Source organism: Leopardus geoffroyi, chromosome C2, assembly GCF_018350155.1.
Source record: "Leopardus geoffroyi isolate Oge1 chromosome C2, O.geoffroyi_Oge1_pat1.0, whole genome shotgun sequence".
Lineage (NCBI taxonomy): Eukaryota > Metazoa > Chordata > Mammalia > Carnivora > Felidae > Leopardus > Leopardus geoffroyi.
The window spans coordinates 116,763,937-116,776,067 of NC_059333.1; the positions used below are offsets into that span (position 1 = coordinate 116,763,937).

The 12,131-nt window shown below is 38.7% G+C and overlaps 1 long non-coding RNA gene across 2 annotated transcripts in view; it reads right to left on the minus strand.

Annotated features, from left to right (window-relative positions):
• Positions 1-12,131, minus strand: part of LOC123611433 — a 94,668-nt gene that overhangs the window by 57,261 nt on the left and 25,276 nt on the right. The window lies entirely within an intron of this gene.

Here is a 12,131-nt window from a genome sequence, read left to right on the forward strand (position 1 = left end):
ATATCTTTTCCAATCTTCTAATGTGCTTTTAGGTGCAATAAAGTCTAGGGAGTTAAAAACTAAACTTCTCAGACTCCCTTGAAGTTAGCTTTCCAGATATCATGTTCTGCCATCAAGTGCATTTATGCAAGACTAGAATTTGGATCTGAAGTAAATGGGAGAGAAGTGACAAGAGACATCCATTTTGTTAGTGGAAATTGGGGCAGAGACAGCATGGAGCCAGGAGCTTTCGTGGCAGCGTCCCAGGTAAACACAGTCATGGCAACACCAGCAGCTCTCTTGGCAGCCCATTTCAGGAGTGTGGCTCTTAGAGGTGTCCCTGGAAACTCAACCTAGAATCTGGTTCTTGAGCCCTCCCAAAGATTCAGCAAGCCATTTAACGCTCTGTAATAAATCTTGTTCTGCTGACACTAGCTCACTGGGTTGTGTTCTCGGAAACTAACCCTGACAAATATTTGTTCTAACTATACCAGTTTGGAAAAAATTATCACGCTGTACTTTGTTAATGAAGAGCATGTGTAGGTACACAAACACGGTAACATATATCTTTCCTTTCAAAATCTTGAAATATTAAAATTCATCACATTATTATCACACGCTATGTCCTTCTGTACTCTAAACAAAAGAGGGATCCTATTTATTTAAATCTTATTCGGCAGAGAATATCAGTGTTAAGAGAATAAGTATAATGTATGTATCCATTTTGGTGTTTCCAAAATATGTTTCTTGATTAATTAGAAAAATATACGGTAGTTAGGGGCGCCTGGGTGGCTCAGTCGGTTGAGCCTCCCACTTCGCTCAGGTCACGATCTCACAGTCTGTGAGTTAGAGCCCCGCGTCGGGCTCTGTGCTGACAGCTCAGAGCCTGGAGCCTGCTTCCGGTTCTGTGTCTCCCTCTGTCTCTGATCCTCCCCCGTTCATGCTCTGTCTGTCTCTGTCTCAAAGATAAATAAACATTAAAAAAAAATTTAAAAAAAAAGAAAAATATACACTAGTTAATTCTGATAAGGAAATATTTATTTGGCAGGACTGAGTCTCAATTTAGTCAAGATGCTCTTTAATATACTGAAATTAACTGTTGTAATGACATGAAAATTCTATGATGCTATTAATATAAGGATGTGTTTTTTGTCATGTAGCATATTTCCAGAGTTCATTCAGTGGCTTAAGCTCCTTTTTCCCACGGGAAAAGCAAAGCAGATCCCTAGATAGCTCATAGTACCAAATTTATCACTTATTTTATCAAAAAGTAATTTGTTTTTAATAAAAACATTCCACTGGTTGACAAATGAAATAATAAAGCTACTTGGCTGTTGTCATTGTTTTTAAAGAAGTGTGTGTGTGTGTATGTGTGTGTGTGTGTGTGTGTGTGTGTGTGTGTGTGTGTCTGGTATCTGAACACTGTCTTATCCTCTAACATAATGTAAGTATTGGGGGTGTGAGTATGCTGCTATGCATCCCATGATTAGGAAAGCATAGAAAACTGATTTTAGTATGCTTTTGCTCTTAGCAGCAGGGTATAATCATTTATAACAGAAATTATAAAATTGTGCATCAGCATACTATGTACATTTCAGATTACCAGACTACATTGTATATCATGTGTATGTATCAGAAAATCTTTACTTCCACATGTTCCTATTTTTTGCTTATTTAAATCAATAGCTACACAAATTATACTAAGGTCATACCAATGTTTCCCTATCCAGTCATGTCAACATTTAAGTATTGAACACATTTTTCTATTGATTTAAATGTTAAGTATCTTATTTGTCTTGAAATATTATGCTTTTTATAACTGATTTTGAAAAATATGCCAATGGATGTTGAAGAGATAAAACCTTAGAAACAAAAAAATGTGAACAGAAATAAGTGAAGCAAAAGCCAATTTGATAAAGTATTTACAAGGTACCTACGATGTACATGGCATTGACTTAGATTCTAGGACTATAGAAAGGTTTACCTAATAAGCCCAACAAAGAATGACAGAGGGAAAGGAAAACATATTGCTTCTAAATCTGAGACACACTCCAAGCCAGTTTGATCATAGCTTAGTTTTTCATACAATGAGCTATGCATCTGTGCTTCGGGGCCACTTCCAAATGCCCTGAGGAAAGAGGGAAAAAAATGCAGTCATTCAGACCCTAAACATCTAACTGCATGACCCTATTATAAAATCCTTTTTTATTTTGAAGGTGAGGCTGCTTCCTGGAATTTATGCTCAAATGCAATTTGGAGTTCTTAAAAACATTATCTCCTTAACTTAAACATTTTGCATTTGCATGAGACACCAGGGAATATGAAATGATGCACTAATTGAAACATGACTTAATAAGCAGTCCATGAAACCAGGAGAGCCCCTGAACTGTAATCCCAGCTTGGATACCACTTGCTGTGTTTCTTTGGTTTAATTGAATAATACACCAGAATTTTTAGTTCCCCGATTTGTTGAAAGAAATAAACAGTGAAGCTACCAGTCACTGAAAAATTGAATAAATTAAATGGTTAATTTTGTGCCTTTTTGTAAGGATGAATTATATATGTAAAGTCATGTTTGCTGAAAATAGAGCTTGCTGCCTAAAAAGCTTCTTCTACAGGGGAAAATTCTACCAAAATCTATAGATTACGTCTTGATTTCTGATTATTCATTTATCAAGCTCAATTTTGGTATCTTTATTTGAGTCCTATGCTAATTGGTAATTCAACGAATTAAAGTGGCATAAGTCATTAAGAAAACTGAGGCAAATCTGTATGTACTGACAGGAAAAATAGACAAATCTATCGCTAAATTAAAAATAGCAAGGTACAATGCCAAGTGTAGAGTATTCTATGACTTGTGTTTTTTTAAAAATTGAGAAAAAGAGGGATGGGGTGGTAGGGAGGAGAGGGTGGGGGGATAGTGAGAGGAAGAATGATTCTAATCCAGCCACAAGGTGATGAGTTTTTCTGAGCGCTTAAGAACACGTTTGCTTTATCCCCATAAATACAGCATCTGTTTCAATGCCTGGTTCAAATGAGATGGTAAGGGCATATGTATGCTGTGACTATCATCTCTAAGATGTCATTTAGGCATTCCACGTATAAAGCAAAAAGACTTGTAACCAAAATTAATAAAGATTTATAAACTCTTTTTTAAGGATTTCTGAGATTGTAAACCAGCAAAACATTGAAACCGGTAAGGAAAGGATTAAGTAAACTGAATTATAACCACTTTGCTGAAATATTGTGTAACTATTAGAAATTAGTTTGGAAAACTATGTAGTAATAAATAAAAATATTTAACGGTAGGAAGTTAAATGAGAAATGAAGTATCCGCTAAAGCTGAACACACGTATCCCGTCTGGTGCAACAATTCCACTCCAGGGAAATTCCAACCAAAAATGTGGACATATGTATTCACTAAAAGACGAGGACAAGAATTTTCATAGCAACACCATTTGGGATTACCAAAAACCATTTATGTATTCACTCCACTCTGGATGGACAAGAGAAAAGTCCTCCAGCACCATCGCATTTATTTTCTTCCCAGGGTTATTTTCATAGGAAGTGTTTTATTGCTAACCTTCAAAGCACCGAATAAGGAACTAGAGGTCATTCCAATTGGGACTCACATAGAATAATTATAGGTAACTGTTTGGAAAGTCTTACAAGTATCATGATACTTAAAAGATGGCTATACAGCGGGACACCGCGGTTCACCGACCGCCCACTTCACCAGCTGTAATGGGCCGCATCTCTATGGTCTGCAAGTAGAGGCAGAAGCGTGCCAACGCACAAGGCGGTTTGTCTCTTCCCAGTGTTTCCTGCACGCCCTGGGAAACAGCACTTCAATGAGAGAGCAGCCTTTAGCTTCAGACATTCGTTGAGCCACCAGGAGCCAAGAGCTATCAGCAATAGCAGGGGAGAGCGAGGTGCAAAGCCCTGGCTAGAGAAGGCACTGGCAGGAGAGGGAGAGAGATGACCGCAGCGACAGCAGGAGCCAGTGGTGGCAGCAGGAGCCACAGGAAGAGATGCCATGAGATGCTCACTTGGTATAATGACTGCCCCAAGGTGAATGCATAAAAGTAACAAATCATGACATCTCATTACATGCTGGCTCTGGTGTCAGCCCTCGGTCAGCATGACTGAGTGGCACAAGCTAAAAATAAAACCAATAATAAGAATCCCAATTCCCTTGGTCTCTGACACCTCAGAGTGGTACCTGCTTATGGGTGGGACAGCTACGGTCTTTGCCAGCCTCAATTACTTCAAGTAATAAAGTGTCACTTAACAACCAATTTAAATAGTTTGAAGATTCTGACAGGAACTGCCTCAATATAAAAACCCTGCCTTGTGCGTGTGGGTTTTTTTCTCTTATCTCAATACCACAACTAGTAAAAGAGCAGCTTAGCTAAAAGGCTAACCCCACAAATACCATCAGAAAACATTTGGAAGCTCCCAAACATTCAGGCAGATACCCAAGCTATTTCTCTCTCCCATCAGAAGGCAGGGGCTTCTGCCCGGAAGACAATTTGTGGAAAGGAACTAATATGCCTGTTGTTTACAAAACATCATCTGTTCTTCCTTTACGAATATTATAATTATGCAATTTTTTCACAGAAAGCTCTCCATGACCTCTCTGTACACAAACAATAAAGCCCAGCACAGGAACCTGGATCAGTCCTATGATAAATGTTGCTGCACTTCATATTCAGAGAATGAAATAAGAGGAAATTGCGTATTTAAATTTGACTGATGCTAAAGGATTTGCTTGTCCAAGCATTAAACATATTATGAGATTCAAATCACCATTGCCCACAAAATAATCTCTTTGGAAATTAACCCAAGGCTGCAAATTTATGTTGAAATTATTTAACAAGAAAGAATTGTATAAAATACTATATTCTTTCAAGGACAGGTTTGCAGAATTATATACTAATAGCCTGAAACTTAAGTGTATTTTTCAGTGCCTTTTTATTCTTTCATTCATCAAATACAGCTTGGGACCTTTCCTTACGAGAAAATGTGATAGTACTAAAAAGGATAAAAAGATAAACTAAAAGCAAAGTCTCCATGAGTTTATCATATAATAGGGAAATTGATACATATGATAATGACATTTAAAGAGAATACATGATTTTATTATTGAATGACTTCTAAGGGCCTGACACATCGTACCAAGTGCAAAGTATACGCCAATATTCTGGATTCTGGGAGTTCACCGTATATTGGAAAGGGCAGATAGACAAGCAAACAGGTTACAAAACAACATGATAAAGGCTAAAGCAGGGGTACGTAAAATGTTCTATTCTATGAATGCATAGAGGAGAAAATGGCTAATTGAGCCAGCCAGAGAAACCAGAGGGGATTGATTACGTCCGGCACCTGGTGGTTATGTTGGGTTTTGTGAGATGGGTAGGATTTCACTAGGGAGAGAATGAAATTGACGGCAGGACGTTCCAAGAAAAGTGAACTGTAGACACAAGTAAGACACAAATGTGAGAAATCAAGGGGATGATAGACACTACGATCCAGTTTTTATCTATTGTCCTGACATAATTTAGTAGCACCCACTTATACTCTCAAAAGTGCTATTTTTGCACATTACAGCACGTGGTCAACCTCATGGACGAGCAGGTCTCAGTTCAGAATTACTGCAACCTTAGGCATATTAAGAACAATGAATAAGAATTAAGGAACATATTAAGGGATCAAGATTTTTTTCATCTTGTAGGCAATGAAGAGACATCAGAAATATTTAACTGGGCATGTATCAGAATATGTACCTTTTAAAGGTACCAGTGGTTGGGATTTTAGAAACTAGACTGGGATACAGAGCATGAATAGAGTATCTGACTGAAAAGATATTAACGAAGAAGTAAATCCAGGTTCTGGCAAAATCAGTAGGACATTAAAGACTGATCAACAAAGAAAGACACCAGGATAGCCTCTTTTCTCAATCCCCACTGAATCTGTAAATCTTTACCATGTCCTTTAAGCCCCCAACCATGTGTCCTACACTCCCGGTGATAATCTAGGGACATGTCCACTAAGCCTCCTGGCCCTGTTTCCTATTTCTTCCATCTGTTTCTTGTATCTTCATTCTCCCTCCCTATCTCTGCCAACTTTTACCATAGGGCACCTGGGTGGTGGCTCAGTCGGTTAAACGTGTCTGCTCTTAAGCAAATAAAAACAACAACCACAATTACAGCTAACACGGATTGAAGTCTTACAGGTTCTAGGCACGAGGCTTTGCATGCTCTGTCTTATCAATCTTGTCACCAAAAACTCATAGTGTAGGTACTACTACTGTTCCACTTTTATTGATTGAAAAGCAGACTTAGTGAACATGAGTAATTGAACTTCAGAAAATGAGACTCACAGAGGGAATCAAAAAGAGCCACTCTCTGAAGAATGTCAGCCAAAGAGGCCTCAGCCATCACCTGTGTACTGATGATTTTGAATATAACTAATTCCAGAACTGTCTCTCCTCTCCTGAGTTGCAAACATATCCTTTGAACCCCCTACACGACATTTCCACTTGAATAATCTGCTGAAAACCCAAATTCTATATGCACAAAACTGAACCTATAATCACTCCCCTCAATAGCTCCTTGCAAAGAAAACCCTTCTGGTAATCTCTACTAGGTACTTGAGAGTAAATCTTGTTTCTTCCTTATCCACCTTCCTTCCTCCCTCAACTACTACTATCAACTGTTTGCCATGTCCCATGAAATGTAGCTCCAAAATTTCTTACCTATTCATACCTCTCCGTGCCTTCCTTTCCCTACGCTGCCCAAGTCCGGCACCGTGTCACCTCTCAACTATAGCTTTATAACAGTCACATGCTTCAATCTCTCAACTGTTCTATTTCTCCTCAACACATCAACCACAGCCATCTTGCTGACACAGATGGCCAACTCTTTAGATATCCTACACAGCTCTGATCATACCCATGCTTAAAATCTTTATGGTCTCAAAGCTTAGCTCAGCTGTCAGCTCCTTTTCCCAACTGTGCTCCCTGCACAAAGGAAAGTTAGTCATCACCACCTTCAGAGTTTTCCATTGCAGTTTATGCTAGAGCAACATTTATCCCATTGAGAGTGGATAGCCATGTATGTTGTGTTTCTCCCTACTCAGCCACGATTATGTGTGCCTTGATGGCAAGGATCTGGACTTACTAACCTTCGCATACCCAGCATCTATCCTAGTGCTTAGCATCCATGTTAAATAAATAAATAAATTCGTCGATTTAGAAATGGCTGGATCATAATCATACAGTGTCAGATCCACGTGCTGAAACAAGCTTTAATCATCTTTCTTCCCAAACATAAGGATATTCATGAAGCATTTTACTACCAAACTCTCTCTAGAAGGAAAACAGTGGTGGAAAACGGTCCCTAGTATTTCTAACCTGGAGCAGAAGGTGCCAAATTTCACAGAAACTTTGTTCCAAAGCAACTTTTCAGAGGGGCTTGTGTTCTGCAAAGGTGTAGAGGTCAGATAACTAGCCGATTAACTTCGCTATGCGCTTCCATTTGGAAGACTTATCTGAACGTTTCTAAGGTTTTTTCCTCCCATCTCCCTTTGCTTTATCCTTCACACCCTCATCATTGAGAATGCTAATAGCCTTTAAAGAAATCAATATCCTGCCATTGGGCTCTCACAAGGAGTGCAGTGCTGGCCTGGCAGGTGAGTCATTATAGCACTGGTTACGGAAACAGCTGCAAACCTTTCCCAGGGACATCAGCTGGGATGCAAAAGGGCAGAATGTGGCCTTAAGATGAAACTGAATGCAAAGTCAAAATTAATTTAACTTATATTTTATTTATGCTTCAATGAATTAATAATCAAGGATATTTGCATGGGCAAGGTTTTTAAGCAGTAGAGTATCCTTTGATTGAATTAGTATTTCCCTTCAAAAGATATTTTAAATATTAGCACAATAGAGCATATTGGAGTGAAATCCAAAAATCCATTTGTGAAAATTCTTTATACCTTATGCAGGTGAGTAGGTAGCGAGTGATGACACCCTTACACAAATTTGCTTTCATGGAATTTTCTTGTAGTAAAATTATATAAGAAACATGAGACTTATTGGTTTCATAGTTACTGACCTCCATCAATATCCTTCAGCATTATTTTTCTAAATTACATCCAAAAAGCCTATTGAGGTAAGAATTTACTTAGGTTCAAGAGTGATAAAGAAGGTAGGAACAAATCCTATTTATGTATCAAGAAACTGAGGCATATCTAACTGGTTCTTTATTTCCCCAAAGATGTAACTATTACTGCTAATGAATTTGATGTCTCCTTGACCTCCCAGATCTTTAATTCCTGTTTTATGTGTACACATCCAGATATTTCCTCTGCAATTATTTTCATAGATATTCATATGGAGAGATAAATGATGGCATTTGAGGCCTTTATATTTATATCATGCTGATAACATTATTCCGAAAGGTATTTTTACTTAATCTTGTTTGTGGTTAAGAACAGCATAAAGTCAAATCCCAACTCTGCCCCTTTATCACTTGTGTGACTTCAGACAAGTTATTTAACCTCCTCCCTGCCTCAGTTTTCCCATCTGGCAGATGGAGATAATAATATTACCTCCCTCATAGGGTTTTGTGAGGTTTAAATGCAAATCCTTTAGAACAGTGCTTGATACATGGCATAAACTCTATGTGTGTTGGCTTACTATTATCAGTGCTATTGTTTTCTCCTTATTTTTCTTAATTTCTGAATATTATTCCAAATTCTGAAATGTGTAGGGATCTCCTCCATCTCATGACTTTAAATACCATTCACATGCAGCTCTCAAATTTCTGTCTCTGAGCTGTACCTCACCACCAAATTTTGACTCGCATATAGAACTGTGTACTCTCCATCCCTAGCTGGATGTCTAGGAGACACCTCAGAGCTAGCATGTCAAAACCTATACTCTTGGCCTTCCCCCAGCACAGCCACTCATCCTACTCTCCTTCTAGCTGATAAGGCCAAAGCCCTTCGAGTCCTCTTGGACTCCTTTCTCCCATCCAAGTACTAACCAGGACCGACCCTGCTTAGCTTCCGAGATCACACGAGTTAGGGCACATTCAGAGTGGTATGGCCATAGAGTCTGACTCCTTTCTGTATCTCTCACCCCATATCCTATCGATCAGGAAATTCTGGTGACCCTTTCTTCCCTACATACACATCCAAACAATTCTCACTACATCAACAACTCCAACTCTGGTCACAGATACAATCATTCTCATTTAGATGATTGTAATAGCCTCCAAACTGATTTCCCTGTTTCCACCCTTGCCTCCCTTAGTCTGTTCTCCACACAGCATTAGCAAGATCCTTATAAAATACAAAGCAGACCTTCTCACTCTTCTATTTGAAACCCTGCAATGGCACAATGGCTCCTCTCATTCAGAGTCAAAGGCAGAGTCCTCACTACAGCCACCAGACCTACCTACAAAATCACCCCTACTTCTGACCTCACTTCATACTCGTCTATCCTCAATCATTCTCTTCCATGAGAGTTACATGGCCTCCTTGCTATTCCATGAACCATCAGGCATGCTTTCACTGAAGGATTGTTGCACTTATTAGAACCCTAACTAGATGCTCCAAACATCCACATGTTTCCCTCCCTCATATACTTTCAGGTACCCGTTCAAATATGACCTTTTCATTGAAGGCTCTCTGATGACAGTATTTAAAATTACAAACCATCCTTCCCGTGTCCCAACTCTGGCCCCGCACCTTCTATCTCATTACCTGCTTTCTTTTCTCCATAAGTATTGCAACTTCCCAATACTTTAGTTTTTAAATTTGTGTTGTTTGCCTCTCTCTGTCTACTATAACACAAGCTCCCTGAAGGTATATATTTTTGTCTCTTTGTTCAATGCTTTTATCTCCAGTGCCTAGGACAGTGCCCGGCACAGGGTAACTATTCGTAAATGTCAATAATACTGAGTGTCAGAAAATATTTGGCAAATAAATAAGTCAAGGCACTATGACTTGACTTATTCCTCTAACGAGTGACATTTAAATTGTCTTCTGTAATGTGAATATCTGTGCATGTCTTCCTAGAGTAGATATTAAACAGGGGAAATGCAGGGTCAAATATTTGTACAAATTCATCTTAAAATTTACTGACCACCTGACCTCCAAAACATCTATAATAACTTACATATCCAAGAACAGTATGTAAAAGTACTCCTTCAAAATCCACCTCAAACACTTGTGTCTTTTAATCTATAGCTCTTTTTGTTTAGAGTACCCTGTTTTTAACTCCCATTCTCTCCCTAGTGAAACTCTACTCATCCTTTACAACCCAACTCAACTGTCATGACAGAGAGGCAAGCAATCCCCTCTGATTTACCTGGTTGGGGCAATTAGCCATTTCCTCCTCTATGCTTTTACAGCACACTTTTATATACCTCTGTTTTAATCTTTATCGTGTTGTTTTGTAATTTGTGTTTCTGGATTTTGCACTACACAATGAGCTCCCAGCAGCTAGAATATTAGTCTACCTTTAGATCTGGTGGAATGTAGGCAGAGAGAAGTCAATCAATCCATACAATAATATATTTCCTTGAATGATGTTGATTCTTTGTCTTCTCCTTCCAGAGATTCTGATTCAGTAGCTCCTAAGGAAGACCCAGGTATCTGAATATTTATTCATCACCTCCAGTGATTCTAACTTAATCCTTCCACCAAGCATGCCTTGAGGGATACAATTACTAAGAAATACTAAGGACAGTGTACTAGGATCAAGCATTGTAGAATTATATCCTGATGTACCACTCACCATTCTTACAGGTGTGTTTGTTAAAAAATCTTTTTTTAGCCTCTTTATTAGGCTATGGTTGACAACAAAAAACTGCACACATTTAATGTATACAACTTGATAAGTTTTGAGATAAGTATACACCCGTCAAACTGTCACCACAATCAATGCCATAAACATCCATCACCTCCAAATGTTTCCTCCAGCCCTATTTTGTTGTTTAAAACCTCAGTATTATTAGGTATCTTCCCCAAAGCTCATGAATATCAGCCAACTGATATCTTCCCAAAAGCTCATGAATATCAGTCAATTGATTCAGTGAACTGCACATGAGAATAAAGAATTTACTGGCTACAATTCAGTCCAATTAAACTAAATCAAAGAGTGCAAAATAAGTCTTGTTGTTTTAGTGCTATGCTTCAACTTACTGAAATATGAGTCAGCAGAGTTATTGTAGCTTTCAAATGGGAGGAAACAGGAGTATTTGGGAGGAGAGGATGCTGTTCTGCACATACCAGACAAACAGAATAACTAGAACAGATATTCTTATCAATCTTTTATAGAGATGAAAACCAAGGTTTAGAGCGGTCGAGTGATTCACTCAAGTACACACTTCCTAGTAACTGATAGAATTTAGATTTTAAACCAGGTCTTTCTGGCTCCAAAATTGATGCTTTTTCCCATTATACCACATTTCTCCCATATACTCCAAAGAAAATATTGTTAAGTGTGTAACAAAATGATTTGTGCTTTTTGTGATGAGTTACCGAACACTATCATTTAACAGCTGTGTAATCTTCTACTGGTCCTTTCATCTCTTTGGGTAATGGATGAAAAAAACAATAGTGCTGACCAAAGGAAGTCCATAGGAGCAGGACCAGCACAGAGGAGCTGTCGGGAGATTCCAAACGTGGTGACTCCATGTCCACTCTACAGTGCCCATAGCTGAAGACTATCATGGACAATGCATCCCTAGAATGAGTGAACAGAGCAGTGCTTAGGATGACAGCCATGTTATGTTTTGGTCCTAACAAGTGGAGACAAAGTGCCTAAGACCCATATTGAAGTACCTACTTCCAAATCCCAGCCCCACCACTTCACTGGCTATTTGAAATCTGACAAAATATTTAATCTCTCTCGGCTTCAGTAGCCCATCCACCAAATGGGGATCGCAGTATCTTTTTCAAAACAGGAGTGAATGAGCAAGAGAAGCTGCCACAAACCAAATCTCAGTTGTCACTATTTTTATTATACGACAGTGTAATCAAGTAGTCAATGTAGGCATCTAAAATTTCCATTCTCTTACAACCAGAAAGAAAATCCAATATGTTTAGGTACCAGGGGTTAGCAGAGAGTGTGTGCTCCA